Genomic DNA, 25,237 nt, shown 5'->3' with positions numbered 1-25,237 from the left:
CCGGCTCATCATCATTTTCGCCAGCCCCTCCTCCGTCCAGCCCATTTCCAGCAATGACGGAAGGGGGCAGGCACACCACACCGGAGAAATCCACTTTGGCTTTCGTGATGGCAACCTGTGAGACAAACAAACAAACCCAACACTAAGTCTCTCACGTCAGAGTCCTAACTCATATGTCCATCATGGCATCTCCATATTCTAGAGAAACACATTCTTTAGCAGACTGCTTTTGTTATCATGAATTCAAACCCAACTAGCAATTGAAATTTGCTAAATTCAGCAGTTTATAAACTTGCATAAAACTCCAACAGCATCACTGCAGAAACTTCTGATGAATTACAGATTATTATCATTTTCTCGAAAAGTATGAGAACATTTTTAACTTTTTAGTACTTCAGGAACTCAATCTTGAGAAGACTAGCATTGTAATCACCACAGATTGAGTTCTTCCCATGAAGTCAGCCTATTTAGAACCATCCTGAACTCAACTACTGTCCTTCTATACCAACAATGGTGTTTTAACAGGGTAACTGTCAAGTTGAAATCCAGTCAGGTAAAGTAATCCTTCATAATAAACCTGGTAGGACAGCAAAATGCAACAAATGAGGATTTTTTCAAATAAAATCATTTGTATTTCAAAAAATATTTCTCTCTCCCCATTTACTATCTGAGAAAATGAATGCAAGAAAAATATTCCACATTAAGTAAACAGAAAAGCTTTCCCACCTAAAACCTTAGCTACAGTACTGTGCCATATATAAAGGGCTCTAATAAAATAAGCAATTTTTAAATGTTTCATATTTCCATAATTCTTTAAATAAGTATTTAAAAGCCACCACTATGTTAAACTTAAAATTCTTTTATGTTCCGTAATTTAAACAGAAACAAACCAGCTGGAAGTCTCCAGTGACATGGTTACTCTGTCAACATTGAAACAGTAATGGACATTATACAAGGCAATCATATTAGGTTTTGATTAATGAGGATGGAAGCCTCCTGCTTCCTGGTACGCTGCTGTTTCAACCAGTCTAAACTCAGAAGACTACCACTACATAACTCTGCTGTACTGTAGTCATTCATCAAGCAAAAGGTATTACCAGAGGCTAGCCCTCAGTTTCAAAAAGATGCAGGTAAAGAAAGCTGCAAAGAAGCAAAGTAAAAACCATCAGGATAATCTGCCAGCATTCAGTCAGGAAGTGTAAACTTGGAGCAACATTTTTAACAACAGGTTTTTAGTAAATATTTCTCACTTAACACTCATCATTAACCTGTATGACAATCCAACACGTTAATAGCTCATAAAGTAACTCAAATAGTAATTTTCCCCACTTGCATTTATTTCAGTTTCATACTTTAGCTGATTAGGAATGTTCACTCTGCAATACCCAGAGCAAAGTCATAAGCGATAGTACATTTGTTTCAAAAATTTGTGCAGTGTATATTGAAAGCCACAATATGAATTGCTAGTAATAAATACACACTATTTCATCCATGTTGTCATGCATTCGATCCCAGGACCTTACGTCACAATGTGAAGAGAAGCAAGGAAAAGAAGGCTGGAGGAAGAAAAGGAAACAAAACCCACCAATTGAAGCTGGTGCTTCTTACAACAAAACAAGAGACTGAGCCAATGCTTATGGCCCTGTGAAGTATTTGCTTTTACTTCGGTTACAGCTTGTGTGGAAAGTGCCTACTCCCTCCTTGATATATTTCCTGTCCAAAGCAAATATCCTTCATATCCATTAGAGAGCAAATTGTAACGGTAATCTGCAAAGAGAAGAAATTGGGATTGTGCCCTTTTTACAACGGCTACAGAAAGCCTGGAAACACACACCCTTAAAACACTGAGTAACAGAGTCTGGTAAACTGGTAAGCAATCCTTGCCAAAGGCTGGAAAGAGTTAAATCACAACCAATATAACTGGCCTCAGGCCCTGTCCCTGTAATTTGGAGGCCTGAGGAAAGGGGCTAAAAGGAATAATAATTGCTCGGTTCAGAGGCTGGCCAGTAAGGCCTGCTGCCACCATCTCAGAGGAGCCAAAGTCAATGTGCTCTGTCACAGGAGGTGTACTGGAGACATTACACTTACGCCTAGTACCACACGGTGGTTAGTCCAGATCATGCGGGAGGACAAGGGCAGCCAGGCCTGAATCCACAGATAGGCAGCAGACGTATCCAACACCCACCCATGAAAGATTCAGAACAGCAGGACACTCAACCATCCCTCCTTAATCTACCCCAGAAAAGAAAGAGACTTCTGTCCACTTCCCAAAAGGGGAAAAACATTTTGACATTTCTCACACACACAGGATCTGCTTCAACGAGGTAAACAACTGTCCCTAGGAACTTCTGACATACTGGATTTTCTTTTAAACAGGAATTTGTAAGCTGCATAAACTAGGAAAATCACATTTCAAACACTACTCAGCAACAGTGTTGCGAAGCAAAAGCTATTTCCCTAATCTACATTAGCCAATCCAAGGAAACTACTTCATTTATGTAAAAGCACAGTACCAAGCTACATTAAAAGCAGTCTAGCCTAGCCAGCTACATGAGAGCAGAGCAAGAGGCCAGTGCTTACACACCAGTTTGCTATGTAACTCTGAGTAACACTATACCAAGTGGTGTCCATTGGTACTGGGATTATAAACCACAGTTTCTCCAGTAAATTGTCTCATGGAACACCACGAGCTAGATTATCACTAGAGTTGGGCCTCCTAACTCATGTAGGAGATGACACAGCTAGAAGACTACTTCTTAATCCTAGTTTGCATGTCATTCAACGTTTGTCCTACATCAAAGGTAACACTGCTTACACAAACCTTGCCTTGAGATTCATTCTTGCCCTGCCACTGTATCTTGTGTTGTGCATCATGGCTGCTTGTATATCCACACTACACACCGTATCAGAAAGCTGATTCAGCTGAAATTCAGTTTTTCTTAGGTTATTTTTCAGCTGGATTGGTTCCTCCATACAAGCCACAGTTGGATCAACACAGCACAGGGGAACACTGCCACAAGATGCAAAAAAATAACAAACTCCATCTGATTCTGCATCTCAAACAATTCTATTACTCCAAGAAGGATTCCAGCTCAAACGAAACTAAACTGGGATGAACCATTACACACATTAGGAAATCCTGCCTTCTCTTTCATCTACATTCCCCTCCTATTTTAGGCCACAACAAGAATCTAATGTGATACATAATAAACCAATGAGAAAACCGAACCAGGTGTAAGAGACAGTCTTCTGGTTCACTCCAGCTAAATCAGGTTTGCAGTGCAGTTTGCCATGCAGCCACACAAACACTTGTGCCAGGACAGCACAGGGCAGAGAACCTGCTTACACCATGAGTACATCCAAATATCCAGCCACTACCTAATGGAAAAAGAACTTTTTCTAGAGCAATGGCAAGCCTGAGCATGCAACATATCCCCACTTAAAAAAAAAAAAAAAAAAAAAAAGCATCCGGTCCACAAGATTACAGTAAAAGCTATAACTGGGTGAGCTTGATTTTAATGTTTTCAATTAAAATTCTGATGAGGACATAGAGGGATTTGGAAGATGCTTTGAGGATTTATAATCATCCGTGCTGCATTATTTGGAAGTCCTGTGAAAGGCATGGAATCCTTTTCTGTAACCAGCAGTAAGGCTGTTTTTAGATTTCCCAGACAGTTATATCACTCTATAACTGTCACTGTAAAATGATCAGTTAGTTACACACATTAAAATTTAGAACCTAATTAAAAATTCAAAATGTTTGTTTTCCTGTCATTTCTGAACAGACTAGACCATTTCCCATAAAGAAATGGGCCATACCATGATCTTTAAGTGAGTCATCCAGAAGCTGATGGACAGTTCTAAGAGCAAGCATTTCTTATACTCAATAGGGTGACTGCCCTCAAGGATGTGTGTCTGTGGTCTGATCAGACAAAAGCTTTCTATCATGTCATTTCTTTAGTTTTGGGCCATCTGCTTCCAGGACAAGAATGGCTATGATCCCACAGATGTTCTACAGCATGAACACCAGCTTAAGACCCCCTCAAGTCCTCCACTGTCCAGCTGCCCATTTTGGTCCCTACACTGCCCCTTCTTCAACTGGGGAATCAATTTACCTGATAAACAGCCTTTTCTTCTGGGTATTTAGCAAAATCAGTTCCCCAGTCTAGTCCGTTGCCAACTATACACACAGCTGTGTCACTGTAACACATGGGCAACAATCAGCTCTGAGAAGCCAGGAGTGCCCAAATTACGTCCCTATAAAGCACAAAACCACCACTTCAACAATACAAACATGGGCCACAACACTAGGGAGACAATGGAGCTACTCAAAAGAAACATTACACACTACTCCTAAATATATAAATGATCTTTATCATTCACTTCTGGAGGCATCTAAGAGACTTCAATGTCAGACAGACAAAGACAGTAAAATCAATTTTATAAAGGTGAGAAGATTAAGAACCATAGACAATCAGAATTTTTTAAGAGATCATCTTTGTCTAACCTGCAAACTACAAAGACTAAGTTGCTTTGCAATTTCCACATAGTAGCTTTTTAGAATCACAGACTGTTGGAAGGAGCCACAAATATCACCTATTTCCAAACCCCTGCCATGGGCAGGGACACCCTCCACTAGCCCAGGCTGCCCAAAGCCCCATCCAACCTGGCCTTGAACAGTGGCAGGGAGGGGAGGATCACAACTTCTCCAGACAACCTGTGTCAGCGCCTCAACAGTCTCAGAAGGAAGAATCTCTTCCTTTCTAACCTCAATCTACCCTCTTTTGGTTTAAAACCATTACCTCTCTTCCAATCACCACATGGCATTGTAAACAGCTCCCTCCCTCTCCAGCTTTCTTGCAGGTCCCTTCAGGTACTGGAAGGCTGCTATAAGGTCTCTCCCAAGCCTTCTCCAGGCTGAATAAGCCCAACTCTCTCAAGCTGTCTTCACAGAATTATGTCTTTTTAGGTGCATCCTCTTGAAATCCCAACACCATATCACAATAAGCACAGAGTAATCCTGACTGGCTTACTCCTTGGTGTAAAAGGTATTCTGCTTTGCATTTACCATATGACACAACTACTTACAGAAACTTCTCATAAAGCTGCTCATCCACAATCACTGAAGGATAACTCAAAGCCCAGAGATAAAAGAGAAACAAAACAGACAAGACACACACAGCACTGAAACCTGCCTGACCCACAGTAAGCTAGTACACAGAGCTGAGCGAAAAGAAAATTGGGAAGGGGGACAAGGGATTAGTTTCCTTATATTAATCATCTCATTATAAGGCCAGACAAGCACCAATATTGGCACAAGGAAGCAACAAAGGCATGCATTCCAAGACCACCTCTTCTGGCAAGAGATCACCTTAGATCAACTTAGCTGTATCCTAAGACCACATCCTCTGGTTAGACACCAAATTGGCATTGCCAACAAAAGAACAGTCCAGGCTGCTGATTCCTCACCTCCTGTGAGCCAGCACAGGCTGAACCAGATCAAGGAACTGACCTGTGTTAAATTTGACCTGGCCACACACACACACGCGAACTACTAGTTTTAATCTGCATTAGTTCCTGATCAGGCTTGCCACCCAGCCACACAAAAACTTGGGCTGGCTCGAGGGAGGATGAGGCACAAAGCAACAAAAAAGAAATTAGTATGGTTTCTTTTGGTAGCAATGTCACCTTGAAGTGTTGTTACATAGTTTATTTTATCCAACATTCATGTTGAACATGGACACATGCACTAGGTCTTCACATATTCAAGTTGCCTTGATTTTGGCAGAGTCAAGATCTTAACAGTCCCCACCTCAATGAACCAAAGAACAGTACCAGATTCCCTAACATGAAACCTCAATAACTAAACTAAAACATACAAAAGGGATTTAAAAATAAGTAAGTAAAAATCAGAGAGGCACTGGGAAAAAAAAAAAAAGAAAGACAAAAAAAAAGGCACAATTCCCAAATCAGCCAAGGACACCTCTATAAACAACTTTCCCTGTTTGCATTTTGGGGCTGAGTTGCCAGGGTAATAGCAATTTCCTACCAATTTAAGAATTGCTAAGCAACCTCCAGCACCTAACAGCAACAGCATGTGTGTGCAGCTGGGCTATTTTGAGAGGACAGGTTTTTTTATTTTAAATTTAAGAGCAGGCTTCTGCTAAATGATCATGCCAACTGAGATCATCCAACCAGCAGAAGAAGCAGTCTTGGGGCAAAGTGCTTTTAAATGGATAAATCCTTGAAATGAGTGAGAAGACAATGTCATGACACACTCACAGGCAACTATACACCCCAAGTCATCACAAATCAAAAGAATAATCCAGAAATAAAGTTTGCAGCAGATGGATGCCAAAGCATCACATTAGCATGAAAAGCTACAGCGATCAAGAGTGAGACATACCTCTTTTAGCTTTAGATATCAAAGAAGAGTCACCAACAGAAAGACCTCCAAGGTTGTATTAAAAAATATTTATTTTTCTGTCAGTCAGCTTAACTCAGGCACACAACCACTGGCAGAATTGTGTCTCCAGTTAATTAAGAGTTAAACTGATGATACTGTCCATAAAGTACATACAGTACAGTAAGCAATAAGGTAAGCATCACAAAGACTGTACCCTGAAAATTTAACAGTTGGCTACTGAGGAACCACCATAAGTTAAGAAACCAAGCTATGCAGACCACTAAAGGCTTAGACTATGGAATTTTAATACACATACTCCACATGCATTTGTCTTCTGGAAAACGAACCAGTCATCAACTTCCTTCACTTTCACAGTAATTGGGAGCAGGGAAGGGCAAGGCAAAACCAGTCAAAAGTACATTTGCCCTGGGTTAGAACCAGTGATTTGAAGGTGTAAACTGTTCTTTTTATCATGATCACAAGCCACTACCCTACAATGCCCCTATTAAAAATTTAAAGACACATGCGAACAAAGATGCTGGTAAAACATGGATGAGAGAATCGGAATCCATATGTATACTGTGCCAGCAGCATCACCAGAAGCCTCTCCACTAACTGCCTCTAGCAAATCTATCAGTACAAAGTGAAAAAGACATGCTCAGGCCAGCAAGAAAATGGCAAGAAATGTTATCAGACAAAAGGCATGAACAGCTGTATAGAGAAGTTAGGACTTGAGGAGGAAAAGATGCAAAGAACACTAGTAGTGCAAAGATATCAACTGCATAATTTCTGCTGTACATAAACATAGCCTCACACATGATTTTAACAACCACTCATCAAGAATCATATTTCTCAAGCACTAGGTATTTTCTTCCAAGGGCACCAGCATTTGTTTCACTCAGTCCAGCAGTGATAGAAAGTCTTCAAGAGGTTTTGAAAAATCATCATCAAACACCCATTTCTTAAAACCACAAATAGCAGGCTAAGAAATTTAGTTTGGCATTCCAGATGTTTTTTAAGAAATACTTTTCATTGTTTCATCTGTATTTGGAGGAATTTTGTGGCTTTCAAGCTGATGAAACTCTGGGTAGACAGAAGAGCTGATAATACCAAAGCTAGCTTGCAAATCACAATGATATTTATAATAAACAAAATTTGCTCAGAAAGAATTAACTCCCCAGCAACTTCTGAAATTCTTATTTAAGCTCAAAGCATGAACAAGGAAGACATACTTCTAATTTCAGAGGATGCTGAGCCTTAAACTGCTAAAGCAGTTTACAGACACATAGCTCTATCATACCTCTCTCAGTGTGCTGAATTAATCACATAGTTGGTCAGACTAAAGATAACTCCTGAAGAAATGACAATTTCTACTGAAGTTCAAAGAAGAGAGCGAAAAAGATGCAATGTTCAGGTCCTGCATCAATGAGCACACTTGTATACTTTAGGCCTTGGTCATGATACAGCTCAACATCATAATTAAAAGAGGAATCCAACCCTCTGCTACTGACCTATTGGTTCCTGCTGCTTCCCTTTTGTCTGATCTAATGAGTGTGCACCCACGGGGTGACTCAGGTCAGCTGAATCAGCAGACGATTAACTCCGCGAAAGATTAGAAACCATTTTCTACAGGATCAGTCAGCTAGCTGGACGTGCCCTGTGGCTGCACAATCACTAGCTCTGATGCAAAGGAAGAAGCAGGAACGCACAGCTGCAGAGAAGTTTCACCAGCCTTTGCAACAGCAGCTCACTGAAAGATCAACTTAACAGTAATGTCAAAGAGCACACTTAAACATCTAGCAGCGGTGCCAACTTAAGCAGTCTGCTACACATTCCCACTCTCATACCTTCCTCATGGTGAAAGCAGCATAAATCTTACAGAGACAACGTGTACTGGGCCAGATGAAAAATAATCTAGAAAAAACCACTTCTTTCCAGGAGGATCTGTTCCCCAGAGTGGCTCACCATGGCCACAAAAACAGCTATGCCAGCAAAACAGAGGGAGCCGTGAAAAGGAGCAAGCTGTTTAAGGCAGCACTGGTGCCAAAGAAATGCATGGTGAACTCCAGGGTGTTTAGAACAGGACTGCCTGTTTCCCACCACCTTCTGACTGGCTTCCATGCAATTGCTGGCTGATGCATTTTTTAAAATTTCCTTCATGTCTGAGGCAAAGCATTCCTCCCTGCCCCTCAGGAGGAAACAAATGCAGCACTGGATTCAGACAGCAGCAAAGGCATGTGGCAACGGGTGCCAACAACGGATGGAAGGAGGGAGGCTGCAGCAAACTAGAAAAGGGAATGCTGACGATCTGCAGCCAGATGTGAGCTTTGACTTGGAAAATTCATGGCAGGAAAACTGAAGGACTGAGAAAGTACAAAGGAACTCCTGTAGAATATGAAGTTAGAGAAGACTGGGGCAAGAAAGTTATTGGGCAAATGAAGAGTACAAATACGACCTCACAAGAAACAATAGGCTTTCAAACGCAGATGACACGAACTTTGGGACAAGAACAGGAAGGAAAGATACCCCAGGAAAACAATCTAGACTGGGAAAAAAAAAGAAAATAGAAGTGGAAAAAAGGAAATAAACCAAAGGTAAAATATTAAGATTTCAGTCAGTTCAGTTCCTGGCACAAGCATTCACGTCAGCACAAAACAGCAGGCACAACCACAAAACTTAAGATCAAGAAGGTTTTTGACAACTTACTTTTGTGTAGCTGAGGAAGTAGTTTTATGTTTTATCTAATTCTGTCTGATCACAGGCTGTGTCTAAGAGTGAAAGTCCCTGTTGCATTGCCTCACCTCAGTCTGAAATTCTTACCTCCCTGCTTCAAATCTAGTGTCTGTGCAGCCACAAAGCAAGTCATGTCAGCTTTCTGTTCTACTGGAAACATGCTTGTTTTCCTATTGTGCTAGCAATCTGAACCCTGCACAGCCACAGGTTCACTAAATCTCAAAAAAAAAATAAAACCTAAGCAAACAAAACAAAACAGAAAAAAATCCCAAACAAAAAACCCCCACAAACAAACAAACAAACCAACTCACCACCAACCCACACAACAGAGGAACAGGGCCAAATGAAAAGTCACTGCTTTCAGTTATCTCATGTTAGGTAGAGTGTGAAACCAAAGCCTGAAACAGTTTTCTGACCCCAGTCACATACTTTAGTCATGACAGTTTGAAACTGTCTACAGAAATTAAACCAATCTGAAGTGACTTTGCCTTTCCTCCCCGTCAATGGACACTGGGTGTGGAATCAAAATTTATTGGAATTTATTAACAGCTCCTAACACAGCTACCCAGCATGATACTCATTTAAGTGGAAAGTTCATCAACTGAGCCTGAACTACCAGATCTTCTGTTCCACTTTACCACTACAAGAGCTGACTTTCCATCCTTGAACTACCCCACTATTGAAAAATAGGAGTAATTTTCTTCAGTGACTAATAGGGAAGCATATATCAATATTATTGTACTAAGCTAATCAATTTATTGAAAAGAAGTAGTAAGCACTCAAGAGGTGCTCCCTAGCATGTAAATCTAATGAATGTGGGTAAAGAACATGGTGGAGGGGTGGGGGAATTGGAACTGTTGCTGTTCTGAGCCAATTCAAAGCACACTGAAACAGAACTTCCTTACTTCTTTCTCTGAAGCAATGATATCTAAACCGAGACTTTTGCTCTGGTGCTAGAACAGGTTAAAACATTTTCTATGCTTTACTGGAAGGCTCAGCCTGGCACCAAAAAAAAATGTCTGAATGCATCACCCTCTCTTTTCAGTGCTACTGTATCATGGTATGCTCAGTTACAGTTTTGCAGACATTACAATTTTACTGCATAGATACAATTGTCTGCATTTATATAGGGGAATCAACCAGTCTAGGAAGTCAAATACTGGCAACACTGAAATGTTTGCAAGGCAGTACCAGCTAACTTGTGACAAGTCTGACTAACTGTTAGGTAGCAGTGATAAGGGCACAGCTGTGCCATTTATACACAGACCATGAAGTCTGTGCTAGACAGCTGTCACACCTGATGCTAATACAATTTCAAAATATTCCATCTCTAACACATTACTGCCCCTCATGTTTAGTGACCACAAGCAATTTTCAATTTAGCACATAAGAAGAAAAGGTATAGACTAAAGACAGTGAGGAGAACACAATACATACCTTACTCACAGTTCCCACGGACAAACCCAGCTCACTTCCATGCCAGCACCTCTCTCCTTAGTCACTGGAAGGGAAAATAGGACATGTATACTTACAGACCTAAAAAGAAAAAACAAAACAAAAAAACCCCAAACCCACACCACAGAAACCCAGCCTATTTTCTTTTTTAAGAGTAAAGAGCAAAGTCCTTTATCTAGGATTCTTTTTTTCATATAATTTTTAATTCATTTGGCACAGACAACAGAAGGTGGACTGAAACACCACAAGACTGCACACGTGTATACACATATCCATGCTACTTGTAGAGAAGAACTTTTACTTAAGGCCTAGTGGTTTGCCAGCTCTGAAGAATGCATTGTTTGAGATTAGTAAACTAGAATATTCACCAAATGATACACTCAATCCTCGTTCTTGTACCGACATAATTCTTAACCATTGGAAACCAGAAGTTGGAGACTGTTATGACTAGTTTATTATACCATGTTATAGATCCAAACAAAAACAAGGCAAGGTAAAGGAGTACATTTCAGAGATTTGTCAAGGCTGCAATGGGAACCCCATTTTAGCACAGGGGTGGGGGGAAGAGGCAACCATCTTGCACACCTTAAAAACTCATAAAGGTACTGAAGAAACACACCACTTTTCCCTAGCAACGCGGCTTTAGCAAGCATGCATGGCAGTACTGACTGGAAAATAATTACTTCATCGGCTCTGGAACACTACTGTCTCAAAAGGCAATGGAAGGAGTCAGAAGTTGATTTACTCTTGCCCAACTTTCACTTGTACTTCCTTAGCCACCTTAAAAACAAACAAACCAAAAAAATCCCACCCAACCCCATAACAAATCATCATATAAAGGCTTTTACACAAAGTTTCTATTCCATTTCCTCCTCTCAGCCTTTCAGATGGTAGGACTTTCTAGACACCAGAAGCACCGAACTGCAGCTGAGATGCCATGATACTCTGTCAATATGAGAAAACGAAAGAAACTCGGGCACCTTCTCAAATACAAACTGCAAATCAGATACGGGACGGACTTAGGACACAATTGTGAACACAGCTGAAGTGGAGGGGGAAAAAAAGGGAAAAGCATAGAATGAGTTGTCTACGCCTTTAACATCAGAAGGAATAAGACTGACTAATCTCTTCTGAAGAAAGAATGACCACAGCTAGACACTTGGATAACGAGGGTATCGCAGAATTTGAGAGTTCCCTGATGCCCAACAACTAAAAGAAGAAAGCTGTTCAGAAGCAGCTACAGGTGATAAACTGCATGTCTGCTCAGTCAACTCTCCTTCAATTAACAATTTGCAGATAAGGGATTTACAATAATAATACACATTTTAAAAAGTAAGGACATCATTATTTGAGAAGTTTCCCTTACAATCCCTTTCAGAGAATGCTTCAAGTTTTCTTTGAATGAAATGTGTCAGCACACATTAATCATGGCTCTACCACAGAATCATGTAGTCATTCTGCCACCGCTTACACTATTTGTCATCAAGTCAATATTTAGACTTACAACCATGTAAACAATTAATTCTATGTGAGAACCTATAACAAGAAATTATATTTTCTTTCATAAAGCAGCCAAACTGATACAACCGCAATTAAAATAGGATAATGATGCAAAGCTACAAAACCAAGTATATACTCACAGCCACAGCATGCTTTTCACAGAATTGCAGATCCTGGATTTCCTAAAAGGCAAGGCAAAAAGGCCTCAAGAAGTCAAGGAAGGTCTTCCACAAAGCTAGTAAACAATTAACCACTATTATGAGTTCAATATTCCAACTTGATGAACAAAGTACCTTATTATATAATCTGATAAAACAATTTTGCTGGAGCTTTCTTCTGACAGCATTAAGCACATGACATCAAAACTTAGGTATGGAATGTTTGCTTGCGATGGTGTTTTTTAAAATTAGAAATTACGAGTGACTGAAATTTATCCATATATTAAATCTTTACTCCAGTACAAACTTTTGGCATTGTTTGGTTTTGAGCAGGATTTTTTTAAATTTAGGGTTTGGTTTGGGGTTTGAGATACAGATACCCCAAAACTGCTTTTCCCACATGAATGCATGGAGATGCATTTCATTTTATGATTTCTGCTGGCCAATCCCTAAATTCCAGTAATCTTGTTTCTGTTTGAATTCAAGATTGCAACAGCACTGATAAACCTGGAAAATCATCATGCTGCTGCATTAAATTTCCAGCACTTAAAATCCATGTTCTCCTGAATCTCATTAGAGTCAAGACAGCTCCAACACAGAGCCATTTCTTCGTCTGCCTGTCCTGCTACCTGGTACAGGGCATCTGCTAGTCTTTTACAGTAGTGGGGCCCCATAATCAGACAAGAAAAATCTTCATATTTTCTTCAGCATTTTTGTTCTGGAAAACTTCAAACTGATGAATATTCCAAGTCTGAAGAGCATACCAGGCTATCCTAATCAGAGGCAGAAGGGGGAAGAACTTCTCTGTACACCCCCAGTTTCATACGTCTGAGGCGCTCATTACCAGCAGCTGGCCAACCCAAGACACCAGGATGAATGACATGCCACCTGGCACAATATGGAAAACCTTGAAATCTTTTTTTTTTTTAATGTATGCATGAAGATTGTATATATTTATATATGTAAACACAAACATGCAATCAGTGACTTTTGGCATCTTTGCAAAAACTTAGCACTATCCTTCAGCAAAGCCCATGCGTGCACGTGTGCATGCAAACACATACTCAGAAAAGAGGACAAATTATTTCAATAACTTTCTTGCCTCAGTTTATTTACCTCTTCTGAGTTTCCAGCACTTCCATTAGCCTTCTCAGGTGTCTAGAGATCCTTGTTCTCTTACACATAACTCATCCTCCAGGACAGTATATATTTATCTTTCTTTCTCTACTAAAAATTAAAATTTTATTCCAGATGCTCTGATGCCAATAAAAGGCCAACTTCAGAGCTTTCAGTCCTATTTGTCAAGGAAGTTCCTGCTCAATCTTAGCAGGTGGTTGAAGTATTGCATCCTGTGATTTACTGCTTAGTCATCTGAATCCCAAGTAGGAAATAAACTGGCTTGCAACAGACATGAAAAGTCATCAACGTTTTTTCTAATGTGTGTGCCACCAAGCTAAGGGATGCTGCAAGTATAATGTATTTCTATCATTATCCTTATGCAGTCACCCCACGGAATTTCAATCCAGCTTGAAGACAGAACAACAGAAAACACAGACAAACCCCACCTTCAAAATAACAAGTCAGACAACAATTTAGCAGAACAGCCTTAAAACTGTAATGGAAGACAAGCTCTTTATTGCTTTTTTCCATACTGCAGCAAATGAGTAAAGATTAATCTGATAACTGAAACATTTTCTGGCAGAATTCCATAGTTAAACTGCTTTTGTTATTCTTTTCTTATAGCATAATCAAAACAATCCTGCAACTCTCCTTTTGCCTCTCACTATACAGTCAACGTAGGCAAAACTACTGTCCTAGATTTTCTGAAGAAAAAATAGTGTCATCCCTAAGAAATGCAGAAATCTCTTCTTGCTGATAAACTTCTCCATCCAATGGAAATGTTTATATGTCAGTGTTTACATGTTCAAGCCAAATGGCCGCTATTCCAGTGATTACAATGGCTTATTGCCTTCACTGGTGACTTGGAGTTCCAGCATGTCTGAACAACACAGAAACTCACTGACATGATACGCAAGTCTGAGCTGAGCATGGCAAAGCCAAATTCATATCCCATCTTTCTAAGAGCCACACTACCTCTCAGATGGAGGCTCTGAAAAGATTCAGACTCCAGGCGAACTGCTGCTTTAAAGCATGCCTGACAGGATGCCTGAGAGAAAATTTAGACACACAGTTCTATTAGGCCTGACATTAACTTGGCCCTACCAATCACTCAGAGAAACATCTCACACAGGTTTGGGTACATCTTACACAGTGGAGTAGAAGTTAAGTTACAGTGCTGACCTGCTGACTGTAATCACATCCTTACAGTGCTATAAAACAAAACAAAACAAAACAAAAACCCTAAAAAACAAAAAAACCCCAGTAAAGACTCAAAAAAAAAATTTTTAATCATTCGAGTCTTTCAAGCTTTTCCAAAAGTTTCTACCTCACAGAAAGTAACTCCCATTCCATCTTTGCTCAGAAATGTACCTTCACACATATAAACAGCTGGAAAAAGAATGGTTCATCATAACATGGGTATGGCTTTGTGTAAAGAATGATCTCATTTGAGTAAGCCTAACTACGGTGTCAACCATATGGATCAATCATGCAGTGAAGACATATCCTCAGAGTCTCTACCACGCCACAGCAAGGGCAGACCTCAAGCAACCACAGTATGTACACATCCCCTCCCTAGTGTGGCTAGAACTAGTCCTAATTGCCATATATTACAGGAAGCATTAATCTGAGGTTGAAATGATCCGGAATGCTGTCCCAGAACAAAATTAATTTTACAAAACTAGACACATCATTTCAGTCTCCTGTTCCCCTAACATGAAGGTACTCTGAAGATGATGTGCAGTCAGCACATGTATTTGCCTCGCTAGAAGACAGCACAGCCAGAGAATGCTCTGCATTGCTTCACGTCAGAGGCTCCTGCGTTGTTGAACCCACAGCAAGGAGAGGTGACAGCAGCAGCAGCTCCTGACCATGTCCAGGGGGAAATTTTTCTTTCGGTGAATTAGGAACTTCCCCAGAAGATGCCCCCAGTGATCAGCTGTTAACAAATAACGTGCTGGCACACGCAGCAGCAGCTAACACGCTGCTTTGCTGGGCTGTGCAAAAGCGCTGCTTTTCTGGATCAGCAGGGCCAAAACAAGCTGAAATAGGGAGCACAAGTTAATTAAGAAGGATAAGTACAAGTGGTTGGCATGCTAGTTTGTGGTAGGAGAGCAAAAGCAGATGGGTGGTATGAGGTTAAGGTGCAAAAGAAAATCCCCAATTAAAAGCTCAGCCCTTAGCTTTCAAGATTTAAAAAGACTTGTGACTGTGTGTTAAATTTCACCTTCTTACAGAGATGTTATCAATATGGCTGTGTGCCTAAATCCAAAATATTTCTTCACACAAGAATAATGATGCTGCACATACACATGAAAATGGGGGAGGGAAGGGGAAAGGAATGCTGCGCAAAGTAAATTCATTACTTCAATTTCTGAAATATAAACCAATCTAATTTCAACAATTGCAGTGCTTTGCCCAGTGACAAACTCTTAGATTTATCTGTGTGGAAAATAAGCGTCTCATACCAGAAATAAAAAAGGACCAAAGAAAGTGAGCTACCTTTACTGACATTGTTTCTTAAGGTCTGAAAACACAACTCTGATGGCAGATTTCTGTATTAGCTACACGCACCATTTGCCCTCCACAAGGACAACCTCCATTTAAAAATCCCGAGGCACTGACTGACCACTATGGCATACCTCAGCCTGGTAATGTAAACTGTCCTCACCCCAATGCCATTCATTTCCCTTGAAGAAGCCACTTAGCAGTGTTTGCACTCCATAAAGCACTCAAAGAAGAGAAGGTAAAATATACACATTAACCACACACATTATGTCCCTGAAGGACTGGACAGAGTATCTGACAAAGGAATGAGAGTTTCTGAACTCAGGCAAGCTCATCCATTTCATCTATTTGACACACATGCATAAAAGAAGAATCACAGAACAGTTTTAAGCTATGGTTCCAAAAATGTTCCCTTTAGCTGTAACTGTTAATAATCAGCTTCTGTGCTTCCTCTCCTCCACTCCAGCTATGCATTCCTTCGGCCCTCCCCCACCTTTTATTTTGGGGCTGAGGAGGGGAGAGGAATAGAACATGCACAGGCTAAAAATCGTGTCTCTAATGTGGCTCAGCATGCAGCCCCACAGACGTATGTACCATCACGACTGAGGTGGCAGCACACGGTGGGGAGGGAAGTAGAAGAAAAAAGGCAGATGGGAATATGAGCTGTCTGAGACAGCCCCACCACTAAAAGAAATGTCTGTGTAACCACATCCTCAGTCTCAGTTCAGCAATGCGTCCAGCAGGAAATAATTAGATTTGGCTTTCCCAGAGTAGGTGTTTGACAGTTTCAGACTGCTGAACAGTTGCTTTTTCTGCTTCCTCTTCAACAATTTCTCAGGAAAAGACATTGACCCTCAGGACAGAGTTGATAAAAAAAAAAAGAAAAGTTTAAAGGAAGAGCATTGTATAACAAGATTTACTAATTGTTGCCTCTTTTTACACAGAGGAAATCAACTGTACTCTTCAAAAGGGATCTTAATCATAATACTAAGTTATCAGTACGTAAACAGACATTGAGACAGTCCGATTATTCATCTACAACTCCGAGAGGACAGCTGAGTATACAGACTTGGAATTACTATAAATCGTTCTTTTTGAGGTAACAAGTATATATGGAGACAACTCACACATTTCAAAACAATGCAACAATTAATCTTGTGATATAAATTTGACACATTCAAAGAATTTATGTGCTTTCCACACTAACATTCAAGCCCTTTTCACTCTCATCCTCCTCAATATCTAGTACAGCTGCCCTTTTCCCCTGCCAAATACTACACAGTAATGTAATCATGGTTCAACAGTGAAGGAAATCCAGTAGGGCTTTTTATTATTATTATTAAATTAAGGGGTATTTTGATTGCCTGAGTGTACATTTCACCTGGAGGTTCAAGGATGAAAGGGTCTGTGGAAAACACTGCTGCTGCCTTACCATGCCAGCAGAAGCCAGAGTTATAAAAAGCAGTCATAAGCAACCACTTCTTCCCAAACTGAAGAGTTTTCTACTATTTCATATTCAAGGGAAGGAAAATTTAAAGCATGCTTTCAGCAAAGAAACCATATTCTCTCTTAGTCAAGACATCAAAATGTCCTTCTGTACTCCCACTCTTTGAATTTTATTTAATTCCCTGCTAGTTGCCTGAGGATTTGAGGGTCTTCCCCCACATAATTTTAGAGTGGATGGCCTTAATTAGGTAGAAATTATAGACACTTCCACAACCATTGGAACCAGCAAACACATCACTACTTGCATTTTGTACAGAACAGTACAAGAAGATATTTCACTCTTTTCCTGAAATCACATTTAGTATCTAAATTGTTGGGAAGGGATGAAAAGGGCTCAGTAAGTTAATATCTGGTAATTAAGAATGGCAAATTCGCCTACTTATGAAAAGCTTAAGGCATTTGCTTTCAGGCCTGAGTTTCTTTCTCCTTTGCGCATAAAGCAAAAATCTAAAGAACAGAAAATGAGTTCACAGTCAGCTTCACTTATTTTAAAATCTATTATTAGATTCGATTTAATCACAACTATTAGATCACACATTTAATCACCAGGGCAAACGTGAACAAATGGGTGTCCCTTTCATTTCATATTCAGAAATGAGTGAAGTATTTATGGAAATACATATGAAGACCTAAAGGCATTACACTTCCAGCACTACTGTCTTTAAAAAATTCCTACTGAGGGGGTTGGTTTGAAATCAGTGCTGATAGTGTGTTTGTATATTTATTCGAAAGTAAAACCAACACACAATTAGAAAGCACACTTTCAATAAGTCAGCTGTGCCATGGCTAACTACCCCTGATGCCAAATGCAAATTTGAAATGACAGAACTACATATGCGAACTGTCTCACTGCCCATGCTGGAAATGCTGGGATAGACACGTCTGGCCCCTAATAGCTACCAAGAAATAAAAACCACATTTTGGTATTCATGATTCAGAAAAAAAGCTATAGGCTTAAGCAGAAATATTTTTAATGCTTTCAAAGTGTATATTCTATTGAGGGCAGATTAAGATGCAGTTTCAAGGCAGAGGCCCTGATATCATCCGGACAAACATGAGATAGGAAAGGAAGCGCTATAAGCAGCAGCCAACCTGAAACCCCCCATCAGGCCAGTCAAGGTTCATCTCACAAAACAGAACCACACACAGCGGTGTTAGCGCACGGTTTGCATGATGCAGTGTGAGAGTACACGGCTTCAGATCACAAAGCTCCCAGGAGGCTATGTCCACTTACACACATGGCAAACGGTCAGAGATTTCACCCTTGATCAGGGGATATGCGAAATTACAGTCCTCCCTGATGCAAGTCTTTACAGGCACAGAGAGGGAGATCTAGTCCCCCCCACCGGACAGACATCTAGAACGAATGGATGTTACTTTAAATACGCATCCAGTCATAGCATGGGCAGGTATCCTCTCAAGGGGGAAAATTAACCCCGCTGAACGCAACATGGTGTGTGCCTGGAGCTGCGGGCACGGCAGGGGATTACTGCTGCCCAAACCCTTGCGAGCTGCTGTCACCCCCACCGGGCCTGCGGAGCCGAGAGAGCGCGGAAAGAAAAGCACCGCCGGCCCACTGAAGGCGAGGCCCTGGAGACAAGCCCCTCGCGGGGGGAGAAGGCGGGGAGATGCCGGAGCGGGGCAAAAGCGAGCCAGGGGCCGGGGAGAAACGGGCGCAGGGGCCGAAGCCGACTCGCGGCTGGAGGGAGCGGCCATGGCCCGGCGAGGGGAGGCCCCTCGGCACGGGACGGGGCCCCGCGGACCGGAGCTGTCCAGCCGCGCTGGGCAGCTGCCTGGTCCCCGCGACGGTCGGCGAAGGGGACGGTGGACGGGGCGGGGGGAAGTACGGGAGGTCGCCGTCAGGGGGCACGCGCTGCCCGGCCCCCTCAACAACGCTGAGGAGAGGTCCGGGCGGCGGCGCGAGACCCGCGCCGGGGCGGGTCCCGGCGGGCAGGCCCGCGCCCACCCCCCTCCTTTCTTTGCCCCTGGCGGCTGAGGTCGCCTCGCAGCTCCCGGCCGAGCTGGAGCCCCGTACTCACCTGGTCACGGCTCCATCTCGCTCCGACCCCGCCCGTCCCTGGCGGAGCCGCCACCGCCGCCCGCCGAGAACGCGCTCGCCCCGAACCCGCAACCCGGCCTCACCACCGCCGACCGGCGCCTCGCAACCGCGGAAGCGCCCACCTCGCACCTCCCTGCCTCGCGACACGCGCCGGGCCCCACCAATCAGAGCAGAGAGGTGCGAGTGAGTGCCACCGAGACGCACCAATAGACCGCGAGCACCTGGGGAAGCTAACGGGGCCGAGGCAGGGCGAAGGGGCGGGGACAGGGCGGGCACCTCGTTCCTGACAGAGCGGGGGGCCAATCGAAAGGCAAGGATGATGTCATCGCTTGAGGGGGCGGGAAGGGGCGTCCCCCGGGGAGGCAGGGCGGGGCCGCGCCCTTAAAGGGACCGCAGTGGCGGTGTGGCCGTGAGGGGCGGCGGTCGCGGGCCTGGCGTTCATGGCATTCGTAGTTCGTGGTTCCCTAAGGAGACGTGTTTCCAAAGGCGCTGCGGGGAGGCACGCCGGAGGCCTGGGTGCTGCTGGGGGGCAGGAGGAGTCGTGAGGCGAGGGCAGGGTCTGCACGCCTGGGCACCCCCCGCCTCCCCCAGGCCTCGGGCGTGCCGGCCCAGTGCCCCACCCCGAACCCCTGCGGTGGGTGCCCAGCCGTGGGGGAGCAGGAAGCCCGTGCCAGATGTGGCGGGAAGAGCTCTGGCACCGTGGTGCCACCTGCCCAGCCCGTGTGGCTGGAACCTCTGGGGGGGGCTACGCTTGTCCTGGAGAAGCCCCTTAGTTCTTGATTCAGGATGAAGCCAGGACAAGAGATCACACCCGTGTCAAACGTCCACAATGAAACCTTCAGCTACGAGACATCAGAGGAATGACGCCCTACCTGAAGAGCAGCACAGAGGATCACAGTTAGACCATATTCTCGTAAATAGTCAGGGAATGGCAGTCTACCTGCAGCATTGTTCTCACCACTGCTTACTGTATCTTGGAAGGATGCTACGGACGTGAATCGTGACAGAAGAATTGTCTCACACTGCGACACTGAAAAAATTAGAATCCCCTCTTAAAACAAAGAAAACGGGGAAGTGAGGAAGAGATAAAGTAATAAATGATATAAAGAAGGCAAGCTTGTCCATTCTTAATCCTCTCATGTAGTCAGAAAACTAGAGAACATGATATAACTGCAAAGCAATGTATGTGAAGTAGTTAGGAAAAGATGTTTGTGCCATACACAATTAACCTGTGAAATTCAAGATAAGAAGGTTGATGAGATGAGAATGTTAAGAAGAACCAAACAGCCAGTTACTGCCAGGGAGCCACCATCACACCCTAGTTTCTAATCCTGACATTTACAGCACTTTGCTTTTCATTCCCAGGGATCCAGTTCAGCTTTGGCTATGCACATAAATCTTGATGTAATGTAATTCTTCTCCATGCTCTTTGACAGGGTTAGCCCTCCAGAGGTAGTTTAGTGAAAGAGCAAACTGAAAAATATGAAATGTTCCCATGGATGATGATAATTCTGGGAGCTTTAGGTTTAATGACAAGTCGGGAGTATTTACCTTCCTTTTCTCCCATGTTTTCTAAGAACAGCTCTGTAGGGATCTGAGAGAAATGCTCTGAGTGGATGAGAAAGCATGGATGTCTTTCTGGTTTACCTTGCTGGCTTTAGCAGGAGAGATGCAAGGCTTGTTCTTGAAATCATTTGCTTGGGAGACTTGTTAATAGGTCTGTTTACAGTGTGGGCGGAGAGATGATGTGTCCAAGGGCATACCACAAACTGATGTCAAAGCTCACAGCCATGCCCATATTTTCAATTCACAAGCCAGAGTCCTACTCACTGGACTATATCTTACTTCAAACAGACGAGCATTTAAGAGATGGAAGCCTTTCCCTTTATGTCTGTGCTTCAGTTTCATTGGCTTGCTGTCATATCTACTGATTTACATACTCTACATATTACTGATTGTTTTCAGTATCTGCTACTATGTTTTTCTAAGTTCCAAAGGTATTTACAGACCTGGATAAAGATACAGCAGGGAAAAATAGAAAACAAGAAACGTTTGCCCATAAAATCTTTCTGGCTTCACCAGAAAAAATCAAAAGGGACAAACACATATTGCACACAAGCTATTGCCTTTTGTTTATGTTTGAATGCCTCTATTATTTTCAGTAGCATTTCATTTCCTTGAGGCTTATAAATGAATGAACTAAATTCAGGTTTTATTAACAGATGCATAGGAATAGTCTGCAGTATTACTAAAGACAGCAGATCAAGTATATCAAATGACTTCCATTTGATTTAATGTTAGTTGAAGATTTACACTGAGCAAAGCAAACACCAGTGAGGTATAATAGAATATAGCAGAATTCAGTCTAGTTACAGTGGGACTAACTTTAAGTGCAGACTAATTCTGAACTGAACTGCACAGTTACAAAATTAAGTTACTTTTGGGTGCCTACCACAAGCAACTAAGCTTGGAATCTTGCACAGAAATATTTTCTTTTCCTAACCTGATGTCTTAGTCATCAGTGACAGCATTGCATTCAGTTCTGCATTTGGATTGCCTTTCTCTTTAAAGAAGAGCAGGCAGAATGAGGAAAAAGCACCAGAAGCAGACAAAGCTAAAAGGTGTTCCTAAGAGCGATTCTAAGGACAAAGTTCTTAAAATGGCTCAGTGCTGACCTTAACCTTAAAGGCTGGACAACCTTCAGCCATCTAAAGACAACTGCTTAAAACTGCAAGCTATTAAAGGAACGTTAATGACCCAACAACTCAGAACATGCCTAATAATGTTTATTGTCTTGGCATTAAGGTGATGGACATATCATCTCCTGATGGAGAGAGAACCAGGTTGGCACAGTTAACTAGTCCAGCTTGATTTTTTGAAAGTAACCAATTCTGCTAACTTGGCTTCTGGCTATTATATGCACCCCAGCAGCTCAGCAAGATCCCAAGTGTTCCAGTGGCTTCTCAGCAGCAGATGTTCACATGCAAGAGAGTGTGCAGGGGCTTTCCAGGGCCCTGAGGAAACTCCACCCAGAGGCTTTTGGCCAAACAGGAGTGATTGCCAGCCCCAGGCTCAGGCAGGGCTTGTGTGCTGGCCAGCCTGGCCAGGCTCCTGCGAGGCCCTGATCTGGACTTCAAGGAAAGCCACCTCTGCAGCACCTCTCCCCAGCAGCGTTAGTAGCAGTTGCACATAGATGGTTTCTGCTGGGCATGGAGACTGGATGAGCTCTTCCACCAGATGAACTGCTGTCACTCACTTGGTCAGCTCAGCTTCTGTGTACGGCCATCTGTGTAAGCCAGAGCCTACACTTCCCTCTCAGGCTGGAAGGCAGAGATTGATGAGGAGGGTGTGCCAGGCAGGGATAGGCAGGAAGAGGAATAGGAGGCTGCAGAAGCTGGTAGTGGACTTCAGGCACATCTATTTGAATGCACAGGAGGAGTAGTGGGCTGTAGACACTGAGGATTGAGCTCCTAATAGAGTGCAGTGTGAAGACATCCTTCTGTACATGGTTTGGCTCTGAGCAGGTGGCTGCTGCAACCACCTGACGTGTTACCAACATCCTCCTAACTTAGGAGCCTCTGTGGAAGCTGTACAGGCAGCAGTTGAGTTTGGGGTTGTGTTGTAAAACTAGGAGGAGATGGTATGTTCTCAGTCTTGTTTAGTCAAGTCCTGACAAGCAAGAGCAAGAGAATACTGGAAGAAGTGCCTGCCATGATTTTCTGCCTTCAGAGAGGCCAGTCACTCGCACTTTTTAAACTGAATTATGCTCTTTACATGGTTTTGTTTATATTTTCCATGTCCTGGATGCCAGCTCGTTGCTGTCCAATAATCCTCAAAGTACAAGTGCCTCTTGAGGAAGGAGGTGGTAGAGGGCAAAACCATCTTAGTATTTCAGTGGCTGTGTTCAAAGCACAGGGACAAGCCGTTTTCCTCTTACTAAGGATTTTTTGGTTTGAAGTGGGTTAACTGTTTCAGTTTGGTAAACACCAACATATTAATGTAAGCTCTGCTGGGGAAGCAACCTACCTTTCTTGCTGTCCTTTTCAAGAAAAGACAACTGTGTGTGTGTACTCAACTGCTTGAAGAAAGATCAGCACAGAGGAGAAGGAAAGGGAAAGCAACTGAAATCTTAAAAAAAGTATTTCCCTTTGGCAAACACCAAGCACAAGAATTCTCAATAAAGAAAGTGTTTGGAGACGTGGTAAGTGCATGTAAAAAGGGTGTGGGCAAGTATCAGAGTTAATAATTACAGCCTTGTATATCGCAGAATACATAAATTATTAACTTAAGGCTGCAGCTTCCAAGTCGTAATCCACACGGGTAGAACAGTGTTTACCGTAGTAGACACTGTTTGCAAACTGATGGGTTCAAAAGTGCAGTGGTAACAATACACTGAGGTCTAGGAGAAGAGCTGAAGGTTGGCCATAGTCTTCTGGTCTGAAAGGACTGGAACAGACACCAGCTCGTTTCTGGGGTTATTGTAATATTTTACTGTTTCCCATAGATGGAGCCAAACTCACATTGTCCATCTGCCTGTGACTCACCAGCAATGAACGCAGCTTCCCGAAATCTCAGAGGAGAACTGTAATAGGAGAGTTTGTCATGTCCCCCCAAGCCCCATTTCCTGCCCGTTCCCTAAGCTGACTCTCTTAATACTGTTTCGCTCTCTCCCAGGTCTGTTCCCACAGTACAGCAGCACCAGGCAATGACACATGAAAGCGCCAATCGCACACTGGCCTTCCCATGGAGCTTGAGGGGAAGTGTGTTTCAGATGTGACCAATGCTGCCTAACTGCACGTGCTATCGTGTTGGCTATTGGTCTGTTCTTCTGCATATGGAATGGGTAAGGCATTAGAAAGGGTCTAAGGGCAGCCTTGTGTAGATCCAGGCCTGAAGGTTGGTGTCCCTGCCTGTGGCAGGGGGGGTTGGAGCTCTATGATCCTTGGGGTCCCTTCCAACCCAGACCATTCTATGATTCTATGATTCTATGATTCTATAAGGAAACATCTTTTGGAGGCTTCTTCCTTCTACTGCCACACTGTGATCTTGGGCAAAATTCTAACCTCCCAGGTCTTGCCACTCTGCCCTTCCACTACAAAATGTTTGGGATCCATGGTGCAATGCAATGACTTGTGATAAAAAGCAGGAGCTTCAGAGAACAGAGAGGAGGACACTACAGTTGCTGCCAACTGAGACATGAAAGCTGAATTACAGCAATTTGATCTAAAAACTGCCTAAGGAAGACAGACGGAACTATCAGCCAAACAAGGATAAAAGCATTACAGGGTGAGGAGGGAGCATTTCCAGCCTTCAGGAGTAAGAAATCATAACTACCCTCCTGACAGCAGCTCAGAGTTCTTCACTCACTTCAGGAGCCAAGGAAGGCGTCTTCACATCTGTGTTCTGAACAGTGCAAAGCTGCTCATGTCCCAGTAAATACTTCCACATGGATTTTACTTACCTGTCAACAGGTTTTGTTACACTGGTCTTGAAAGTGTTGCAGAAACATCTGGGGCAACTCACTATATAGACCAAGTGCCTTTTTGCTAGCCTTTAATTTTTAAGCATGACCTCAAAGCAAATACTTTTCTCAAAAGACCGTTACATCTAAAGTGCTAGTCTGGTTATCCTGCTGTTTGGTGTTCAGACTGAATCACAAAAGAAGAACTGAAACACAGAAGCTATGTGTCAGTAACATCCCAGTGATATGAATGTGCGATGCAACAGCGTCAGTGTCTGGTTTCATATCCATCCCTGGGGTTCTATGCCTACAGTTAGTTGCACTTGGAGAAG

General features: G+C 42.8%; 1 long non-coding RNA gene across 1 annotated transcript; it reads right to left on the bottom strand.

Moving 5' to 3' along the window:
- Nucleotides 1-88: 88 nt before the first annotated feature.
- Nucleotides 89-19,484, bottom strand: LOC311205124. The gene is made up of 3 exons (XR_014618137.1): nt 19,425-19,484; nt 10,577-10,640; nt 89-115 (listed from the first exon to the last, which is right to left on the bottom strand). It is a non-coding gene; the product is annotated as an uncharacterized lncRNA (long non-coding RNA).
- Nucleotides 19,485-25,237: the final 5,753 nt, after the last annotated feature.

This window comes from Gallinula chloropus (genome assembly GCF_964237585.1).
Source record: "Gallinula chloropus genome assembly, chromosome: 1".
Lineage (NCBI taxonomy): Eukaryota > Metazoa > Chordata > Aves > Gruiformes > Rallidae > Gallinula > Gallinula chloropus.
Note: the sequence above shows the minus strand (reverse complement) of the source record. Positions and strands in the feature narration are given on the sequence as shown.